The sequence below is a fragment of the Eschrichtius robustus genome, chromosome 7 (genome assembly GCF_028021215.1).
Source record: "Eschrichtius robustus isolate mEscRob2 chromosome 7, mEscRob2.pri, whole genome shotgun sequence".
Classification (NCBI taxonomy): Eukaryota; Metazoa; Chordata; class Mammalia; order Artiodactyla; family Eschrichtiidae; genus Eschrichtius; species Eschrichtius robustus.
In genome coordinates, this window is record NC_090830.1 from 106,855,870 (window position 1) to 106,878,767 (window position 22,898).

The following is a 22,898-nucleotide window of genomic DNA, read 5'->3' on the forward strand; positions in this document are numbered from 1 at the left end:
CATAAAGAATCGGAGCTCCTTGGAGCCCCCCGAAATGCCACCTAGCGGTTTCCCATTGAGGTGCTGCTCTTCCAGCCCCACAGAACTGGTTATGTAGTCGGTACCCCAAAGTTTCCCAGAACTCATGCACAGCTCTGAGTGGGCAGGGCATGTGACAGAACAGAATTCTTGACTGTTAGAGTTTGAGTGAAACCCAAACATGATCTCATTCTATATAAGAAACAAACGAAGCCCAGGGAGGGTGGGTTGCCCTAGGGTAGGTGGCAAGTCAGGGCCCAGCAGGTGGTCAGAGTGAGAGCTCCCGTCTCCTCTTTAGTCAGTCCAGCAAACCAAGAGTCTGCGATGATCTTTCACCCTAAAGCCAAGCAGCTAAAAATGAAAAAGGATCAAGAGGCTGTCTCCATTCTGGCTAGCATTTAGTTTTCGGAAGTTTACAAGAATGATTTTAGGAGGAAAAGGGTGTTATTAGAATCAAACTGATCACAATAGCTCGTAAAAGGGGAATGATTTAGATTAAATTCACACAGTTATTAAAGTTTTAGGATGGTTTGTTGCTTTTTGTTTGTATGAAGCTCCTTGCCTATAATCTACTGAATACTTTGGAAGGTACCAGGGCCCAAAAACCTAATAATTCTGCTTCACTAAAACATCAGTGGCTTCTGTCATCCAGTTTTATATTTTTGTCTGCTTACTGTAAAAAGGGAGATTAAGAAATGTTCAAGCTCCTTCAAGTTCAGTAGTTTAGTTTTGTATGAAAGAAGAAGAAGAAGAAGAAAAAAAACTGGAACAATTTAAGAGCAAATGTGATTAGTAGATTTGTATAAATGTTTCCAACATGGTAATTTTATGAGCAAACCACATTACACAGAGTACACGATATGTTTCAAAACTAATATAATGATACAATAACTGTAAAGAATACTAAACAAATTACATTACTGCTTTCTTTCCTTCCCCTCTTGTTTAAAAATGCACAAATCTCTTTAAGGAAAAAAAATTGTTTCACTCCACAGCCAACTGTTTTGCTGTCATTTTAAATGTAGTTTCCATTATTTTAAAAGGGGGATACCAATGGGCTTCCCTGGTGGTGCAGTGGTTAAGAATCTGCCTGCCAATGCAGGGGACACGGGTACGAGCCCTGGTCTGGGAAGATCCCACATGCCGTGGAGCAACTAAGCCCGTGTGCCTAGAGCCCGTGCTCCACAACAAGAAGCCATTGCAATGAGAAGCCCGCACACCACAACAAAGAGTAGCCACCGCTCGCCACAGCTAGAGAAAGCCCGTGCGCAGCAACGAAGACCGAACGTAGCCAAAAATAAATAAATGAATTTACCTTAAAAAGGGGGGGGGCGCTGCCCTGGTGGCGCAGGGGTTGAGAATCTGCCTGCCAATGCAGGGGACACGGGTTCAAGCCCTGGTCTGGGAAGATCCCACATGCCGCGGAGCAGCTGGGCCCGTGAGCCACAACTACTGAGCCTGCCCGTCTGGAGCCTGTGCTCCGCAAGAAGAGAGGCCGCCGTAGTGAGAGGCCCGCGCACCGCGATGAAGAGTGGCCCCCACTTGCCGCAACTAGAGAAAGCCCTCGCACAGAAACGAAGACCCAACACAGCCATAAATAAATAAATAAATAATTTTTAAAAAGAGGGGGGATACCAAAATGATGTTTTGCTGAACCTCAAGATCCCTTGATTTGTCAAGATAAGATTTTAAACTGATACTGAAAGCCAGGGGTTACAAAACCAACAGGCCGAGAGGGCCAACCAGATAACAAATGATGGTGTGGAACTGCAGCAAATTGGTACTCATATACTCCCACAAGATGGGATTCAGGGCTGTTCCACTCCAGGCCATGCTATTCCATGCAAGAATATGGCCCAACACTGCTAGATATTCTAATTCTCAAGAGCAGCTAGAAATCAAATCATGTGAAACTTCCCGACTTCGAAAATTCTGGCCACTTACTTCAAAAACTTTTAAAACACTGGTGTTTTATGGGCAGCTAGTTTGAAGGACAAAATGCTATAAACATGATTAATTCAGGGAGCAAATTCATCTAGAAACACAAATTTATTGGAAAACAAAGGTTGATCTCTATATACTTTTTAAAACCTATATTCCCCTATAATAACTTTTCTCTTGCCCAAGAGGAAGGAGGATGGGGGAATACATAAATTTGAGAAAAAAAATTGAAATTAGCTGTTAGAAAGCAAGAAGGGTAAAGGTACCTCTACTTCCTTTTTTATTAAAACAGCAGCAATTCATATAAGAGTATGTCCAGCTTTTAAGTCTATGTTGGGATAATTCCAGAAGTTGCAAATTTTATTGAAGTTAGGCTGCCCTAGGCATAGCAATTCTCCCTAAACATTCTGTCTAATCAGAAATGCCACCCAGAGCTATCCAGACGCAGCTGCTTTTATAATGGTATGCTAATGGTTTTTGTGACTAAGTTAGAAGGCATGATAACGGGGTAGGGGAATGTCACCTCCTGAAAATGTAAAAGTATTATCTATGCAAATTATGTAGGTGCATATGCACCTTAAAGGGTTTCTTGACCCTCCCCACCATCCCCCCACAAAAAGGCTAAGAACCAACACCTGATTATAATAGTGAAAGTTCAATTGTGCAAGTTCAAGCATAAATAATGTAGTTTTTTTCAAGCATACCTCTGCAGGAACCAGTTTTTAATTTAATCACTGCCTTAATCAGCAGACCAGAGAAAATCTCTTTGAGTGAGGAAAACAAAGTGAGTCACCTCTGTGTTGATAAGGAGACTGCAGGACGAGGGGCACTGCTGTGAAGTAGGTATCAGGTGGTGCCTAGTCTATATTAGTCAGTGGAGCAATCAGAATGATTGCTGATCGCCTTGTTTTAGTGGCATCCCCAAGCACAGTCTAACATTTACGTCCCCAAACTGGGGGGCGGTGGGACAAAAAATGTATCTCACTATTTGTAGTGACTAGATAGAAAAGGAGAAAGTATCTTGTTTTTACACATGGTTGGCTGGCAAATGTGATACAGCTTCCTGTTTGTTTTAGGAGTATAAAATCAAATGTGTAAATCTCTTGGAGAAACATCAAATAATAAGAAATGTCGGTGCTGCATGGAACGGATGTCATGTCTTTGTAGAACACAAAAATGTTGGCCAGAAAGAAACATTATAGAACCTCTGGTAACACAAACCAATATGGCAGCCCAGGGAGATACTTTTAGACAATGAGCCCTGTAGAAACTGACACCCAAACAGCACACACCAAACAGTGTGGTGACCAGCACATTGGTTCTAGACATTGAATTCTAGCCTTCACTTTATGCAAATTCCATTTTGAACATTTTCTGACAGTAACTGAGATTCTTAAGATAAGGAAAATGAATCTGGGATGATCATTTTAATTTGACTGAACTCTGGGGTTAGGAACTATCAACCACAACGGATTCCAAAGCCCATGTCCTGCTCCACAGTGCAACAAGACTTTGCTCTAAAGGGCAGCAGGGAGATGGCCAGTTGAAACAGACATAATTTGTGGCTCAGCTCATGCCAACTACACCTCATTTGAATCCACATTTGTCTAAAGTAGCTGAATAAAATGTTGGCCAGAAACAGCCTTAAATCCTTTTTGAAAGAAGGGAAGGGGGAATGAAATTGGCCTGATTGACATTTCCGTAACACGCAAAAATGAGAAACCCAAGTTAAAGAGGCTGTAGGAGAACAGAATTTGCCACCCCAAAACATGTCTCTTTGACATATTATTTTAAACTGGTTACACTTTCTAAGAAATAGCAGACATGGGAAAAATTCTGAAAACCAAATAATAGTTACCCTTTTGGAAGAAACATTTATCAGGGAAATCTTCATTTGTAAGGGTGTCTCCAGGGCTATACCAGGAAGAGGAGGATGATCTGATCTCTAGAAACCCTCATCAATGGAGAAGATGACGACTAATCTACATAACAACCTTACCCTAGCTTACAGTGCTTTTCCTGGTCACCTCCCATAACTGACGCTCATCCTCTTTTAATCTTTAGCTGAGGATGGTACTGAAAGCGAGGGAGTTGGTCACTTGGGGGAGTTACTCAGTTTTCCTGGGTCTCTACCATGTATACATGTTGTTTACTTCTGTTTGCTTTTCTCCTGTTAATCTGTCTCATGTCAATTTAGTTCTTAGACCAGCCAGAAGAACCTAGGAAAGTAAAGGAACATTTCTTACCAAAGCCTAGTCCCAAGTTGCTGATGTACATGAAGCCTCAGAACAAATAAAAGCAATGGAGACTGAACAGGCAATGACCTTGGTTGACATACACGACGAGCAATAGTAACGATAAAACCAAGTAGTGAAGGAACTTTAAATTTTTCTAGATCATTTATTACACCTAGAAGGGGCACTATTATCCTTTTTAAAGGTAATACATAAACATGATACAAAAAAAGTTAGAAGGACAAAATGGTATAGAGTGAAAAGTAAGTTTTCTTCCTATACCACTCCCCCCCGCCTGCCCCCCAAGGTTACTTATCTCCAGCAGCTCCTCCTGAGACGGTCCACATGCACAGGAGCAATGAAGCACTATTCTGCATACCTGGCCTTTTTTGTTTTTTAAACTTAAGGCAGATTCTACCATTTTTTAAAAAGTCCCACCACCCCTTGTGATGAATTGGGAGATTGGGATTGACATATATACACTAATATGTATAAAATGGATAACTAATAAGAACCTGCTATATAAAAAAATAAAATAAAATTCAAAAATTAAAAAAAAAAAAAACTCCACCACCCTTAAGTCTCCAGGGGCATGGGAAGGTAGCAAATTTTTTCTTTTTCTCATTCCTGAAATCACTTACTAAAAAGGAAACAGGAGAAATCCTCCCTACCATGCATGACTGCCAGTCAGTTTCATTCTTTTTTAATCTTATTTAGGTTCCACTCTGAGAAAAGATGACAAAGGAAACTAGGGTTGGTGTTAATCGTCATGAACATTCCACTGAAACCTTCACTTTGCCATAAATTAATGCTTTCAGACATAGAATGCTACACAATCATGTTCATTTTCCAGAGATTAGATGCTCCAGAAGTCTCACTGAGAATATTTTCACAGAAACACAAGGGTCTTGAGATACATGGATGGGGCTGCCCGTGGCCCAGGCAACTTGAAACAGCACATTTTATAAATGCTGCTTGTCCCACTGCCCTCAACAGCTGCACTGGTTTCCCGTTCTTTTGTCATTTCCGCAAAAGGCCTGAAGAAAAAAAGAAAACAAAACAAAAAACACAAGCATGGAGAAAAAGTGGAAATGTTTACAAAGAAGAGAATCTTGAGGATATTCAAAAGCCTTTGGAGAGGCTAACCTGAGGCTCCCAGGGCAGTCAGAGATGGGCCCCGAAGCCCGAAGCCCGGCAAGAGGGAGGAGGCCGGCAGGCGTTGAGGTGGTAACTGTGGGAAGGGGACAAAAGTGTCTACGGGGGCTGGAGATACCCAGACTAAAGAGACTTCCCAGGTAACCTGAAAACGGAAAAACCAAGGAGCCCAGCAAGAATATGCTGGAAGCTCAGTGGGGCAGTTTCTCTGCGAATTGGACAAAACCAATACAGGAGAGCTGTATTTTGTGCCAGAAGCCCAAACAGATGAAAATGTGTATGTTCAAAATATGATTTTCTCATATCAATGGATGACGGTTCAGGGGTATGGGTGGTCCTGAAACACATACGTCTACGACAACCATCACTTCAACCATCATCAGGTCTATTTGTGCAGCTTTATTATCTTGTAGCATTTATCTTTGGTACTTCAAAGATACCCAAAATGTTTCCTAAATTGTGGTCCTGCAAATCACGGTGCCTGTTTGGCCTTTTCATAAAATTACATCACAACTTTCACCGCAAAATTACTGATTTTCGGGCATTGCTTTCCACTCAGTGAACCTTCATTTAATGAACTTTTGAATATGATCATAGAATGAAAAAAATCTGAAACGTATTAACAGTGAATTAAACTTCATCAAAATGGCTGGTGGAAGTTCTAGTGCATATAAAGAACAGAGTAGCTTACAGGCTATTATTGGCAAAGGATGCTGGATCCTTCTGCTTGCCAGCCAAACAGCCACGTGCCAAATGCATAAATGCAGTTTATAATTCACTCAGCTGGCCAGATTTTAAATCATGCAATTCTAAAACTAATTTTCTTGATTTGGGGGAGTCACAGTATTTCCTTTTTTTTTTTTTTTTTTTTTTTTAAACATAAGGTGAGGCTTTATTACTACTGTCATATCATCTCACTTGAATAATTTATATTTACATTACATGAAATTATCCCTTATTCATTAGCGTGTGTCTTCATTTACTTCTTAGTAGGGATTTTATATGGAAAATCCACTCTTTGCCTTTCTTTTCTATGTCCAAATCCTACCTATTCCTCCCTTCTCTCCCTGAGTGATCGCATCCAGTCTCATAGCTTCAAATACCATCTACATGCTGATGACACTCAAAGGTACCATTTCCAGCTCCAGCCAACTCTAAATCTCTCTAAGAAAATCGAACGGGCATCTCAAACTTCATATGCCCAAACGGAACTCGCAGGATCCTCCCCAAACCTCCCTCTTTGGTCCCCATCTCAGTAAAGAGCATCATTATATTCACCCAGCCAAAAACACTGGGCTTATTCTTGGCTTTTATTTTTGCTCAAACCACACACCCAACTCAGCAGGCTCTGCCTTCAAAATATACCCCGAGCTTGACCAGTTCACATCATTTTATAACCACCACACTAATCCAAGCCACGCCCTTATCTCTCGCCTAGGCCGGAAGGGCCTCCTACAGGTCACAAGGGTTCTATTCTTGCCCCCAAAGTCTATTCTCCATTCAGGACCCAGAGAAATAATTTTAAAGCTCAAAGAAGATCATATCACTATTCTACTCAAACTTCTCAAAAGGTATCCAATCACACTCTGGGTGTTGGAGTAAATCTAAACTCCTTATCATACCTACAAGATCTGGCTCCCACCTACAACTGATCTCATTTCATATCACTCTCCCCATAACAACCCCCCATTCAAGGCCAGCCAAATTGGCTGCCTTCCTGTCCCTCTATCACGCCAAGCTCAGCCTACACCAAGGCCTTTCTTTTTGCTTGCTGTTCCCTCCGCTAACCACTTCCCCCCAGATCCCTGCACTCCATCCAGATCTCTGCACAAAATTTCTACCCCCCCCTACACACACACAGACCTTCTCAGACCTCTTTCAAAAAGAACCCCTCACTCTTTGTATAGCACTTATTATCACCTGAAATTATATTATCTACTTAGTTATTTCCTTCATTCACAAAACAATATTTAGTGAGCACTTACCACGTTTATGTGCAAGGTGCTCTTCTAGGAGCTGAGAAGACAGCAGTGAATAAGCAAAGATCCCTGCCCTCATAGAGGTCACATTCTTGCTTGTCACCCCACTCGAATCTAAGCTCCAGTCTGTCTGTGACCACCGGGTCCCCAGTGCCCAGAGCAGTGCCTTGGCACAGAGTAGGCATTCATACATATTTACCAAATGGCTGAAGCATCCCATCCGCCTGAGACCATCTGCTTCCCTGAGGACTCCCACCACAGAGTTCTTCCTAACAGATGGGTCTCTGACTGAGGGACCCAGAATGTCCACTGTGTCCCTTTAGGCACAGCAATGGGGACAGTCAGCCTCCCATACCTGAGTTGGGTCCCTAACCCTGGGCCTGACTAACTGTCCTTCCTTTCTGCCCCACCAAGGCACCCTGCAAGCTCCCCAGGTGGCCATGCCACGGGTACACATCTCACTGGGTCGTAAAAGCACCTGGTCCACGCGGTGGGAGCGGACCAGGCAGTCAGCAGCAAGCCAGCCAGCTTCTCTCAACAAAGGGCGGCTGGACTCGAGACGCACGGGTCATACTGCCTCCCTGGCTCAGTGTCCTGCCCTCAGTACTCACGTGAGACCTTCACCATCAACTAGCTAGCACGCCTCAAAGTGCTGCCAGCACTGGAACACACTGGTGTTAAAGACGTGGTTTTGCCTCTTTCAACTGCCACAGATGCAAGACATTTACCTGCTATGATGAGTAATTAAGTTTCTTTCCGGGGGGAAAAAGGAAGAACATTTGTTAACTGTGAAATTATCTGATCGCAAATAAAAATGAAGGTAATTGTGAAACATAGTTAATTTATCTTTCTAAAAAATGGTAGCTGGAGTGGTAGGAAGGAAAAAAAGGAAAATGAAAATCTCTTGAAGAACCACTCTGGAGGACTCAAAATCGGTATTTAAAACCCATGTTTCCAACCTATGTATTCACATCTCAATTTGTTAGCACAGAATTGCCCAGCTCTACATCTCAGAGTCAGATAGGATTACTCTGTATTTGCTCAGCATTTTATTCCCTTGGAAGCATTCTCATATAATTTTTCAGCAGGGCAGGATTCATTTCTCTGTCTGGGGGCCCAGCGAAGCCAAACAATGCACCTAAGATCCCACAATAAGCAGAACGAAGTAGGTACCAGAACCCAGATATGCCTAGGCCCATCCCAGTGTCCTTCCTTCTCTAATAGAAAGGACAGTGTGGTTCTCTGAAAAATCACGTTCTACAGTCCACTGAAAACATGTCCCTTCACCGCAGCAGCAGGAAAAAAAACACACACACATACATATTCACCAGTGGTTTAAGGTGCTGGAAAGACGCATTGGTCCTGGAGCTGTGGGCAGAGAGAAGGTCTCACAAACTCTTCCAATAAATGCCACTCCTGCAATGACAAACATACAAGGCATCTGCTGTGAATAGGGCATCCTGTGGCCTCTCTCCAAGGAGGCCATCCAAATACCAATTGCCAGGCACCCTGTTTAGACTCAAAGCCTCCCTCCTCATCTTCCAGCCCCACTTCCTTCTTACCCTGACTTCACCCAGTAGAAGCAGAATCTTCAGTTCACTGGTTGAAATGGTCCCCATTAGAATCAATGGACCTTGGACAGAAAGAAGCTCTAGAGATCATTTATAATAGATGTCGAGTGGGTCACATCTAGCCTACAGAGATATTATATTAATCTGCAGGATATGCCTAGAAATTTGAGGCAAAACTTAAAAATCAGAGATGTCACATAAAAACCCAGACTTCGGGCTTCTCTTTAAAAAAAAAAAAAAAAAAAAAGAGGATCTGTCAAAATAGCCCATGTTCATGTCTGGAAATGATCAGCTGGTGCTAAGTAGCAGCTGCCCTTCACAGGCAGGCTTGGCTATTCCAATACGCCACAGTCGCTACCACTCCCTATTGTCACAGAGAAAAGCTGTGATGATCACTGTCCTTGCGTTATTTTGTTCGTGGTACAGCAATATTTCCTTCTACCTCTGATTCTAACAAAAGTAGGAACACAAAAAAGGGGCTGAGTTCTAAGAGGAAAAAGAATGGTATAGCACATATAGCAACTTAAGTTAGGAACCTCAGTCCTGTAGACATTTGCAACCCCTGAACAAGAACAACACTCCCATTTCATACAAGTGTAAGCAGAAAACTAACTTACCCACTCCCACAGTTAGAATTTGCTCTGCCTTTAGACCCTAGGTCCAATCCAGGACTCTTTTGCTATGCCCCATTGCACAGTAATCTTATGTTACAAAGCAAAAAGCAAATTTTATGTGTGTATACACACACACACACACACACACACACACATATGTATGTGTTTCCCTTGAAGCTAGATACTCAATTCAAGGAACTACAGTTGAAGTATCTAACCTACTCTGTACTAAAATGCTTGCCATACCTTCATCTGCCAAAGAATATAAGAGTAAGTTATATCAGGTTCCCTAAGGGCTTGTTTCCTAATGTGACATTTTCAATAAAACGTTACTGCTTTAAGCACAAAAGTAGTTCTCACAAATACCATAAATCCGCTACTTCAAAAGTGCTCAGTTAACGTTCCAAACTGTCTGAAACACTCCTTATGCTAGAAAAATGTCCTTTAATATGCATCTTGAATACAAGGCTATCAATAAGCTTATGTATAGGTACCAACACCGTAATAAATGAACAATGTTCAATGATAAGGTCATGGAGGGAGTTATTTATATCGTCCCCTCAAAGCATGTATTGATTCATTCACTCAGCAGATATTTACTGAACCCTATTACATGCCAGGCAGTGCACGAGGTGATGGATACACAAAGATGAACACACCCAGTCCCCTAAGTGGCTCTGTCTGGGTAAAAGATCCAGACACTCAAAGACTTCTAAAACAATGGGTAAACGTAAAGATCTGGGTAGGCACAGGTGCTGTGGGAGCCCTAAGCAGGGGTTCCTAGTGCAGCTGAGGTGAAGAGATGCTTCCCAGCACGGACAGAGGCCTGAGGGAAGCCTACAGCAGGGATGGGAGTGGAGCAGTCGGGGGGTGAACCGAGGGAAGGAGGGAATGACAGGGACAGTGTGGGTAAAAGCGAAAAATATGAACAGCCCCTCCCTCCGATTGAGTCTTGTCCAGATTTTGTATCACCTTATGGGTCTTAAAACCCCCCACCTTATGCCACCTGACACAACATCTGCCGAGACTTGATGCACAAGCCCCACACGTGCACCCATGGAAGTTGATCTTGCCAAGTGCCCATATCAACAATGCCACCAAGCCTTTGTGTCGGAACCACCATCTTCCAGTAATTCGCCAAAATGACCAAAACAAAGGGAAAGAGGAGGGGCACCCGCTACATGTTCTCTAGGCCTTTTAGAAAACACGGAGTTGTTCCTTTGGCCTCATACATGCGAATCTACAAGAAAGGTGATATTGTAGTTATCAAGGGAATGGGCACTGTTCAAAAAGGAACGCCCCACAAGTGTCCCCATGGCAAAACTGGAAGAGTCTACAATGTTAGCCAGCATGCTGTTGGCATTCTTGTAAACAAACAAGGGCAAGATTCTTGCCAAGAGAATTAATGTGCATATCGAGCATATTAAGCACCCTAAGAGCCGAGATAGCTTCCTGAAACGGGTGAAGGAAAATGATCAGAAAAAGAAGGAAGCCAAAGAGAAAAGTACTTGGGTTCAGCTGAAGCGCCAGCCTGCTCTACCCAGAGAAGCACACTTCGTGAGAACCAATGGAAAGGAGCCTGAACCGTTGGAACCCACTCCCTATGAATTCATGGCATGACAGGTGTAAAGAAAATAAGAGACCTGAACTGTTTAAAAAAAAAAAAAAAAAGCCACCAATTCAGCCCTGCTGCCTGGCAATGTCCACCTTTCACATCCTCAGGGCAACAAATACTGTGCCAGAGTCTGCAGGACCCAAGAAACATGGGGGTAGAAACACTGAGCCTTCTAGTATTTCCAGAACTTCCATGATGTCTAAGAAGACAGTAAACAGATTTTTTTTCCTGTGCCATCACAGGACGGCCTTGCCTCCATCTCAGGATCTGGATTTCTACAGACAGAATCTACTATGCGGTCGAGCCTCAAGCAGCAAGTTTTGTGAGAAAATGTTCCAGAATATCTGCCCATCAAAACGCCCAGGTGGAGCTCCCCTTTTCTTCATGGACTAAAAAGGGAGGAGCCGCCAGCCCTGATCTAGGCTGAGGCAAAGCCAAGGGGCAGCATCTCTGAAAGACAAGCGTTAGGAAAGGGGCATAAAGAGGAGTGAAGACCAAATATGTGGCCATGGTTAGGGTTCAGGGTCAAGGTCCGTTCGAGAAAATAAGGAAGCATCCCTGGATCTTAACTGGTGGGCAGGTTCCCAAATCTGGCTGAAAATTAGAATCACCTAGAAAACTAGAACAGTTTCTTGGGCCTCAGACCCATTAAATCTGAATTTCTGGTTTGGAGGCACAGGAACTCTTCAGGTGATTGTGATGCCTAGACTCTGATACTCATTTGGAAAAGGGTATCTTTCACCCTTTTCCAGAACACTCTTTCACCCTCTAGAACGATCTCAACGTTATTAGTTCAGCATCTTGCCAGCAGGATTCAAGGATCCAGGCTTTGGGGGAGTTGTACATCCTTAGTATGTTTACCCACTCCCTAAATCACACCGTCACAACCATCACTTTACTCCTTTTTATTTTAAATAAAAATAGAAGGCCAGCAGCCAGGATGGCAACTGGGTAAGTGAAGCCAGCCTCCCTCTCTGCCCTTGTCGCTATATATCATGACCCGATGCCAGGGCCTCCAGATGATCTACTGGAGTTGTCCAGTCTCAGCAGATCTGAGCCCTTGTATACCTGCGTAGGCTCACCCTGGCAGAGCAAAGGGTCGGGGAGCATCTGGTCACCAAGGTGGCCTTTGAGGAACAGCTCCAAGGCACACAGCACTCTGATCAGATCCTTACTGCCCACCAAAGAAAGAGCAGGACACTGCAGATCAATGCAATGCCTGGAAACCTGCCAAGCCAGCCGAGCACTTCTCTTCCCAGATTTCCACTTGTGGTCAAGAAACGACCTGAGCAACCTCAAGCAAAGAATGGCAAAGTAAATGCTGTGAACCACAAGGATGACAGATCAGAGTAAGTCAGTTCCCTGAATGGACCAGCCTCCAGAGATCTCTTCCCCGACATCACCAGATGCTACTAGGTGACCTTCAGACAGCCCAGCACCAGAGAAACCCATGGCTGACCAAGGTCAGCCTTCCTGACTGCAAGGCCCAGCAGCAATCCATAGTATCCTTCACGAGAACAAGGAGACACTCAAGCATCCCCTTCAACCTAAGGGCCCTCCACTTCAGCCATAATGCAAATTTGGAAGAGCACAGGTGAGGCAGGAAGTCTAGGAAAAGCACAAGATACTAATTTATCCCTTCTGGGGAGAAAAGCAATCCAATATTTCTTGCAGTACCATTATATCCTTGCCTAAAACAAGACCATTCTCTGACCCAACCCTCCAAAAGATGTCACAAGAGTTGTTCAAGGCCCTGCCAAACACCCTGAACCATCACCTTCCTCATCTACATCCCCATCTCTAGCCTATCCCAAGAACACAGAACAATCCTGGATGTTGTGAAAGTCACCTTAGCCACCTTCATTCCTACTCAACATCAATCCAACAATCCAACCAGCTCTGGACCAATGGGAGCCTCTCTGGATACATGTTTTCCTAACTACCATGTATCTCTCCTTCAGAGCACAAATCACTTATTTTTACATTGTTTTCCCACTAACCTATACGTATGGACAAGGACCATGTCAACATTTGTTTTGTCTTTTTGTTGTTGTTGTTTAACCTCTTTTGTTTGCTTGACTTACGATCACTGTATCCCAATAGTGACTTCAAATCCTCTAGGTTCCTTCAAAATATACCCCAAATTTCATACCTTCCAGCTAAAAGATGACCAAGTCAACCCATTCCCTAACTACTCAGTCTTGCCACTGGCCTCTGGAATCTAAGCATCCACTAATTAGTCCACTAATTTAGTGGACTAGGAAGGACCCTGCTCAGAAGGCTAGTCTAGTACTGGTAAAGCACTAACCCAGTTGGACTCCCAAGGTCAAGTTCACCCGCAAAGGCCAAAGTCAGCACGGAAAAGTCTACCAGGTGATGAGGAGAGAAGAAGAGAGTCAAGATGTGTAATCTGAGGTTCCTAGTGGACCCTAACCAGGGTCTGACACTAACGCTCAACCTAATGTTCAAAGCACCCGTACTCTGCCTCGTTTCTATCTCACTGGGAATCTGATAATTCTAGTTATGAGGCATGACATGACATAGCTTCAAATTTCTGGGACTGCTTGATGCCAGAGCTGTTTCCTATTACTCTTCAGCTCCTAGAAACTTTTGGGTCCCTGACCATTGCCTGGAATTCTGGCTTCATTTCCTGCCCCAACCCCTGCTACTTTGTGTGTGCCCTAACTCCACCTAACTATGCGACCTTGATGCATCCTGCCCATGGCACTCACCTAGTTCCTGGCTCTGTCCCCTCCGCACACCCTTCCACCCCCCAAAGCCTGGCACATAGGAATGTCTGCTGAAGGTAACTCGACCTTACCTACCTGCTCTCCTGCCTCTCAGACTTGGCCCCTCTCTCCTTGTTCTGAGTCCAAGGCCCAACTTTCTTCCCAAGCTCATGGGAGACTCCCCTCCCTCACAAATTCCAACTCCTCCATCAACAAACCCAGACAGTCCAGGGGAGAAAAATCAATCCCCAACTGGCCTTGAGGCTGACCAATTTGGGAAGGAAACAACTCACAATAGTTATCTTTCCTTTTTGTGTTTTTAAAATCACACTGCCTTAAATCACACTGCCTTTAATGCTTTAACATGACTTCACTCCTGTTTTGACCTTGGAAAGCACTTCCCTATTTCTCACAGCAAATCCCACTGGGGCCGGGGCCAGACCCAGTGCCATATCCTCAGGACCTGAACAGTACTGAAGCTTCCGAGATGCTCAATGCCCAGATGGCTCCTATGTCCAAACACCACTCACCTCTAGTCCCACTGCTCCGCTGTCCCCTTTTCCCACCCATTAGCAGAAGAAAGTGGATCTTTGGGAGCTTTTTATAGTTCTCCCACCTACTCCACAAATTCAGTAGGAGGCAGAATGAAGTTTCCAAGTTCTCTGAATGACACAAAGCTCTTAAAGTAGAATAAAATTAGTTGAAAAATAGCAAGATGATTTTTATCTCCTTTAAAAAAAAAAAAAAAAGCACACCTACTTTAAATGATTCACAGTGACTTCATACTTTCTTCCACTGGAATATGCTTTTCTTCCTCCCAAAGGTGGTCGTACCCTCCCTTTCTCCCCATCCAGTCCTAAAACAAGATACCTCCACAGGATACCTGTTCTGATTTGCGGGCTCCCAAGAAAATTTTTCCTTTTTTTTTTTTTTAACTGAAGTACAGTTGACTTACTAACACACCATTTTGTGTTAGTTTCAGGTGTACAGCAAAGTGATTCAGTTATACATATATTCTTTTTTAGATTCTTTTCCCTTTATAGGTTATTACAAAGTACTGAGTATAGTTCCCTGTGCTATATAGTAGGTCCTTGTTGGTTATCTATTTTATATATACTAGTGTATATATGTTAATCCTACACTCCTAATTTATTCCTCCCCCAAACAGGGGACACTTCACAAATTTGTGTCATCCTTGTGCAGGGGCCATGCTAATCTTCTCTGTATCATTCCAATTTTCTCGTGCTGAAGCAAGCACGAGAAAATGTTGACGATAAACAAGTCAGGCAATATTCCTGTCCCCTGGATGGGATAAATAATTACAGACTGAAAGTAGTTTTTGCTGGTGGGACTAAAGTTAGGTAGTCAGGGCTGGCCTCAGTTAAGAAATGTTATTTGATCTGAGCTGTCACTGGTGAGAATACCCCAGCCATGGCGAGAGACAGGGAAAGAGCTCTACAGGTAGAGAGAGGAGCAAATGCAGAGACTCTCGGGGGAGAAGCCTCGGAGCCACCTACAGGGGGTACTCTTCCAACTCATCTCCAATACCCCAGCTTCCCCCTGCAGCCTCCATCACCACCAATCAGCTCCCAGCTCAGCTGTGTGGCCCCACCAGGCCTAAAGTCAAAACCTTTGCTCAGGCCACTCCCTCTGCTGCCTCGGTACCTGTTAGCTCCTTCTTGCCCCTCAAGGCCCCCGTGGTTGGGCCCAGTGCCCTTGCCCTCTATCCCACAATCATGATATATTCTGAAGTCCCATTCTTCTGTCTGGTTCCCCCAACTGACTGTTCCTTGATCACTGGGGTCCAATCTAACTCATCCCTGTTGGCCCAGAACCTGACACATAGGTGGTACTCAGAAAAGGTACACTAAATTGAAGTACCTCACATGCACACACAAGTGAGTACATATATAAACTGGTGAAATCTGCATAAGGACTGTAGGTTGCAACAGTGCCCATTTCCTGGTTTGGATGCTGTACTAGTTACGTAAGATGCCACTACTGGGGGAGGCTGAGGGAAGGACACACAGGACCCTGTATCTTTTGGCGGTGGGGCAAATTCCTAGCAGTCTGTATTTCTAAGGTTAAAACTTCTTTTAAAACCCCAAAGATTTTACTTTTTAAATACTCTGATTTGTGGCTTCTCCTTAATAATAGGAAGATCTGGTGACATTGGGCCTCCAGGCCAACAGCTGGATGGGGCTGGGCAGTAGCTGTTCCCCCTTACATGGGCATGGCTCTCAGATTCCTCTCCCAAAACACCAAGGCCAAGTGTCAGTTGCTATTTATCATGGTGCCTGCAGTGCTTTTTCTCTTAGAAATACTGCTCTACCAAGAGTAGGAAAATGAAAGACCAAGAGGGTCTTTTATTTCCAGAAAAAAGGGAGACATTTTACATTTTTGTGAAAGTGAAAAACATTCCTGTGAGTTTCGATTTGAAATCCCCTACCCTTCACCACATGTTACCTGCTCGGCCTGAGGCATTTGAGGTTTGGACCCTGTACTGCAACTCTTTAGGACCAAATTTTTTACTCTAAGTCAGCAAATAAATTTTAAAACCAAACCACTGGAAAAGAACACAGCTTAAGTACACAGTATCCCATTCTGCCCTAAATATTTTGGTTCTTTCATCTCACCTTTCCTGAGAACACAGGATCCTGCTCTCAGACACCAAAAGAGAAGGTGCCACCCCTTATGCATGATCACATCCAGATAAATAAGCAAGATCTTGTTTTTCCACTGAAACTGCAGTTCTGTTTAGCAGGGGAGGGAAAAGGCCCTCAGGGCATGCCTTCCCCGACCTTTCCCTTCACACCACTACCATCACCACCCCCCAAAAGGAACGTGCTCGGAATGCAAGTGTCCCTGAAAGGGGGTGAGGCCAAGGCACAGAACGCCAGTGAACTGCCCAGTGAATGATTTTAGAACAGTGTTTCCAATCAGGCTACAGAGAATCACCTGGGGCTCTAGACGACGTTCCTCAGGTGACACTCTTGCAGACGGCCCAGGACTGATTCATCCTGTGGCGTTTGGAAACCATTAATTTAGAAAACTGTGACCCCTTGCTACCCTGGGCAGTCGGCCAAGACACACCTCTCAGGCCAAGAGATGCCAAAGCTGTGCAGTCCTGTAAGGCGGCCACTAGCCACACGTGGTCATTGAGCCCTTGCAATGTGGCTGGTGTGACTTGAGATGTACTGTAAGGGGAACATAGACACTGGATTTTGAAGACGTGGTATGGAAAAAAAACGTAAAATAGCTCACTGATTTTTTAAAAAATACTGATTATATATTGAAATAATATTTTAGATATACTGGGTTAAAAATATATAGTTAAAATTAATTTCATTTCTTTTCACCTTTTTAAGTGTGGCTACTAGAAAAATCTTAAATGACATATGTGGCTTACATCTGTTACACAGCCACGCTTGAGGAGACACTCAACATTCTAGTGGGCATTAACAATCCTATTGGAAAAAAAATAAGGACGCTGGTCAGGCCTGTCACCTACCAAGTGCATGATCCTCAGCAGGTTCTCGATCTCTTGGCAGCTCAGTTCCTCCCAGACACGGGCATGAGAGCACCCAGCACGCTGGGCCCAGGGGAGCATCATAAAAGTAACCGGAAGCACCAGGCTGACATCTTCCCGAAGCTGGGACTCAACACCTGTGACCTTCCTCGCCCTCCTCCTTCCCTGACTGCTTCAAGTCCGTAAAATTTGAACCCAGGATCTCCTGGCATCAAATTTACTAACCACAGTGTGCAGAACTGGGCTGTGACTGCAGATGGACGGCACAGAGGGTCTCCATCCAGAGGGTACAAAGGAATCACCTGAGGAGCCCTAACCCCGCCCACCCCCACCCCCCAACCAGAGGCTCTGACTGTCCACTTGGTGTGGGACCAGGGAGGCACACTGCTCATGAGAACCTTGGAACGTTCTGGTGCCCATGGCCTAAGAGTCCCTCTGAGACACTGACGTGGCTGAGGAACTGTGACCAAAACCATTAGGGCTGCCTTGGGACTTCCCCAGCCTGCAGTCAGCAGGCCAGCCTGAACAAGGCAGGTGTGGCCCACGGAGAGGCCAGGAGCTGACCAGGGCCCTTCCCCAGCAGAGGGCTACTTTCCTGACATCTTGTAAAGCTAGGCTGGAAATGATTGTCTGCCCTGGATGTTGTTTCAAACGGCGGCTGACACTTCCTGCCTTCACACAAGGCCCTTTAAGAGGATCTAAAAGTACAGACAATTTCCAAGTGCCCAACAGCTTGGCAATTGGGCTAAAAAGACCAGGCTGCTTAGCACTCCCACCAGCAACACACAAGAGGGTCCAGGACAGGTCCTCTCTCTGCCCTTGCCTGGTACCCAAAACACCAATGCTTGCCTCAACTTTCTGGATGTCAGGCCAATCCTTCAGGCTCTTCTGCAGAAGTGTCTCTCCTGCTTTCCTAGGAGCCCAGAAAGAGGCCAGGACTTCCATGGACAGACCTGCAAGTTCCAGTAGCCTGTTTATTCTTCTGGGGCCTTCAACCACTGGAAGAAGTCATCTTACCAAACACGAATGCCAGATAGGCAGAGCGCACAGATCAATCCAACCCCAGGAGGCACGCCGGCAGAAGACAGAACTTTATCTCAACCAAACAGTCACTGCTCCTTCCCTTGGATTTAAAACCTTCTCTGTGCTAAGCCATCTCCATCTCAAACCAGTACAAAAGAGCAATTTCCTGGAGAACAAAAATTTAAATATCTTTCCCAGTATTTCTGTCAGTAAAATATGATCATGAAACTCAACTTATTCTTCCTTCTTAGGGCAACTCTCTCTATGAAAAAAAAAAATACAATGTGAACGAAACACTACATTTTCTCCACCGAGTCTGAACTGCCTCATATTTTTTTGGAAATCGGGTACAAAGTGAATAAGTACCAAATCTGAGAACTCCAATATATTTTTTATTTTTAATGCAGGAAAATGATCTGGGGTTTGTTCATAGTAATACAAACTACACGCTGACTCTGGCACATCAGCCCTGGGCCCCTGGACCCCAACCACAGAGTATTTTTCCAAATCACCCACCCCCACCACCAGAAGTCTGCTTCTCGCATTCTTCTGCCCCACAGTTGGCCTCTGTCTCCCAGATAGAACATGCCAGAGTAGCATGAACATAACTGAGTCTCCATGTAGCCCTGTCTTCACTTGGGAGCCATGTAAGCAAACAATCCAGCCCAAACATAAAACTCAAAATGTTATTGATCTCTTGAACACCAATGGGAAGGAATTAAATTCTTAATGTATTGGGAACTGTCTTTAAAACCCCTCTTCCTTCTCTACCACTTGGTATCCCATACAGAGAGAGCAGCTATCCCTCTAAAGGCTCTTCTCTTCATCTTCCCACTCTCCCCAACTCCCAGCTCATACACACTTTCCCTCTCCTTTCCTTTAGCCTCTGTTCCTCCTCCTCACACACAAGTATTGGGTCTTTTCAGATACAAATACAGGCCCTCCTTACATGCATTCACATATCCACACTCACACAAACTCTGACCGGCCCACCTCTTGGTCCTCCAGCTCATCCTCCACTCATTGCCTCTATATAAATAAGGACCAGGAACTGAGCTAACCAAGAGAAAATTCTCCTTAAAAGGTAGGGTAACTGGGAAAGCTGAGTAATAGACAACAATTATGTTTAACAGAGAGAAGAGGAGAAAGTCTATGAACACTCGCAGTGCCATGTGGCAAAGGGGTAGAGTTAAATGTCACCACTCAGATCAGAAAATATGCTCTTTATACCCAGATTATACCGCTGCTGGAGAGACAGCCCCCACACAGCCATGAAGAAGCCAACCCATCTTGGCTTCCAAGCGCTTCCGGTAACACACTGGCTGTGTATATCCATCACTACAATAATGGGATAAAGTAGTATATGGAGAGGGGTATTTCCTAGGTCTCTGTCCACAGCAGAGATTCATCCTGGTGCTTGAAGAAGTCACAATGATCTGAATATGTGGAACAGTGGGCCTAGCACCATAAAGGACTTCTGAGATGGCTCTGCTTATGCAATGGCCTTGTTCCTTTGTTCATCACACACAGGGGCAGTGAGGAGGAAGAGGGAGAAACTGGACTTCCCTGGTGGCGCAGTGGTTAAGAATCTGCCTGCCAATGCAGGGGACACGGGTTCGAGCCCTGGTCTGGGAAGATCCCACATGCTGCGGAGCAGCTAAGCCCGTGCGCCACAGCTACTGAGCCTGCGCTCTAGAATCCGTGAGCCACAAGTACTGAGCCTGCATGCCACAACTACTGAAGCCCACGTGCCTAGAGCCCATGCTCCTCAACAAGAGAAGCCACTGCAATGAGAAGCCCATGCACCACAACGAAGAGTAGCCCCCACTTGCTGCAAATAGAGAAAAGCCCACGTGCAGCAATGAAGATCCAACGCAGCCAAAAATAAATAAATTAATTAATTAAAAAAAAAAAAAAAAAAAAAAGGAGAAACTATGATGAGAATGACCCAGGCTCTACTTTCAAGGAAGCAAGTACAGGCCATAAGAGCCATACAAGGTAAAAATTGATGAAAAGTTATGTCTGCTTGTGAAGGAAGTTAAGAGGAGAGATAAGGGACAGCTGCAGGGCACAATTGAAAGAATGCCAACCTATATGCTGGCTCTACTAAGAATGGCCTTAGGCAAGTTGCTATACCTCTCTGAGCCTATTTCCATGCCTGTAAAATGAGAAGGCTGGCCATAGGTGATCAGAGTTCCTTTCCAGCACTGATATTCCACAGCTCTGATTTTAAGGATACCGGCAGTGGGGGTCGTGAACAGGTGGAGAACAGAATAGAAATGCAGACAGGACGAGGAGTACAAACGATCAGAAAATCTTAATTATTATGATCACTGTCGCTCTATGAAAATAATCACTGTACCTTCTAAAGCTACAGTTGTCAAGTGTGGCCAGACTTACAGGTAGGTTTCTGGCCCATTAATCTTAATACCAGAACAACATGCCCAGTGTACTTGGAGCAGGCCATTTGCTTATGAAGACACATTAAGGGCAGGGCCTTCCTCCCACGGTGCTGAGACCCTTCCTCATCCTAATGAAGGCCAGAGTTCAGACTTCCTGGTTTGCAAATGAGCAGATAGACTCGGAGAGCCTGAATGACTCCCCCAAGTCACACAGCTTGGACGGGCAGAACCCGGGGGGAAGCCCAGATTGTCTGACTCCCCACCTACTGATAAATGCCGATGAGATAACTGTGTGGGAGTCCTGCAAAGCTTGGACACTTAGAAACTCCACGCAGATGCACCTAACAGGTCCAAAAGGATGGGGTAGGATTCTGTAAAAGGGGAGCCAAGAGCAGCCTCCCCTTCGTCCACCACCTTGACAAGCAGGTTCATCACCAGCTCTGGGGGTTGGTATCTACCTAATACCCCGTTACACATACACGTTCCCATCTTTAAGCAATGCAGGTGGTGGCCTGTACTCTAGAACTGAGGTACTCCAGGTCCTGGGGTGCAACTGAAATCCTGTGCAAAGACCCAACCACTTTCTAAATGCATATCCACAGGCAAGTCACTAAACATCTCAGGGCTTCAGTTTCCTCATTTGTAGAATAGGGATAACAACACTCCACACCTCATAGGGTTATGAGGAGGATTAAAAGAGGTAATACATGTAAGTGCTTAGCACAATGCCTACAACATAAATGTTATTATCACTGCACTTTTTCTGGGGAAGAGTCCAGACACCTGGGGTGCAGGGGCTCGGCCGCAGTGCCAGAAGCCCTCCTCCTGCACCCTGATGGGCCCGGATAGAGTGGGTTTATTCCTGAATGTGTGGAAATTGGAGTTGGGATCTGGTTCTGTCCTTTTTAATTTCCCACTCTTAGGGTGGAGTCCTTAAGGGATCCAAGGAGGCATTTCCCAGCCATAGAAACGCCTATTTAGTGCCTCCAGTGCAATTCACCAGAGTTCTTTTTCTCCTGCTCTCCAGCAGAGAAAGCCTCAAACCCCTTCCTTCTGGAACAGTGAGGAAGCTAGAGGAGGTACTTCCCTTCCCACAGGATGACCTCAGTTCCATTCCAAGGATAGCATGTGGAACGTGGTCTACGTTAACTTTTATTGGGTCATAGATCCCTTTGAGAATCTAATGAAAACTTTGTGGATTCTTCCCCTACTGGGGAACTGTGAAGAGAGAATCAACTAATTCCAGGTACACAACAAGGTGATGTGTTGGGATGTGAAGAAGATCTGAAGCTGAGGTCTTGGTCTGTGAAGAAAGGATTCAAGAAGAAAGAGATTAAAGGAAGGTGTAAGAGATGGGAAGCAACTCAAGTCCTGGCTTTGCTGTTCTTTGGCCTCATGACCTTGAACAAATTACTCAACCTCTGAGTCTCAGCTTCCCCATCAGTAAAATGCGGGGGCTAATTAACAGTCCTTGCTTCACAGAGGAAGAATTATGAGGGTCAAATGAGATCATCTATGTAGACATTTAACATGTATCCGGTACACCTTAAGCACGCACTCAACTGACGCCAACTATTATTACCATGATGAGGATGAGGATGATGAAGGATGAGGCAGAAAAAGGTTAGCATAGCCATGAAGCCTTACTGTACTACTGGTTTTGTGGTTTTTTAGATGTTGCATTTAAAAACAAAATCAAGGCAGGTTTGTTGGGGAGAAATACCAGTACCAGAGGGAATACAGGGTCTTGAGGCCAAAATACAGAAGAGCTCTAACTGCAGAACGCCAACCTTGGGTCCTCAGCTCAGAAAGCCCCACTTTAGGTAGCAATGAAGGTGGAGAACATAGATGAGTGCCTAACGAAGGGCCAACTCAAATATCACATGTCTTTACTCTCAGCTGGAACAGCATCAACTCCATAAAGTAACCCAGTAACTCTCCAAAAGGCAGTTAGTCTTTGACTGATCAACAATGGAGGAATTACTATTTAACAAACACAATGTTGGGTTAGATGAAATCTTTCAAAGCAAGGGACATTTAGAAGAAAAATAAATACATATAAAAATAAAAGACGCATTTTTGATGGTA

The 22,898-nt window shown here is 44.6% G+C and overlaps 1 protein-coding gene and 2 pseudogenes across 15 annotated transcripts in view; 1 reads left to right on the forward strand and 2 right to left on the reverse strand.

Annotated features, from left to right (window-relative positions):
• The window catches only part of SORBS1 (sorbin and SH3 domain containing 1), a 243,256-nt gene that overhangs the window by 164,710 nt on the left and 55,648 nt on the right, over positions 1–22,898 (reverse strand). For all 15 annotated transcript variants that reach the window (XM_068548256.1, XM_068548258.1, XM_068548250.1 and 12 more), the window contains exon 2: positions 8,648–8,743. The gene's annotated coding sequence lies outside the window, so the exon portion shown is untranslated. The remainder of the gene's footprint in view (positions 1–8,647; positions 8,744–22,898) is intronic.
• On the forward strand, positions 10,641–11,132 carry LOC137767740 (large ribosomal subunit protein eL21-like; annotated as a pseudogene).
• On the reverse strand, positions 15,017–15,114 carry LOC137767913 (U6 spliceosomal RNA; annotated as a pseudogene).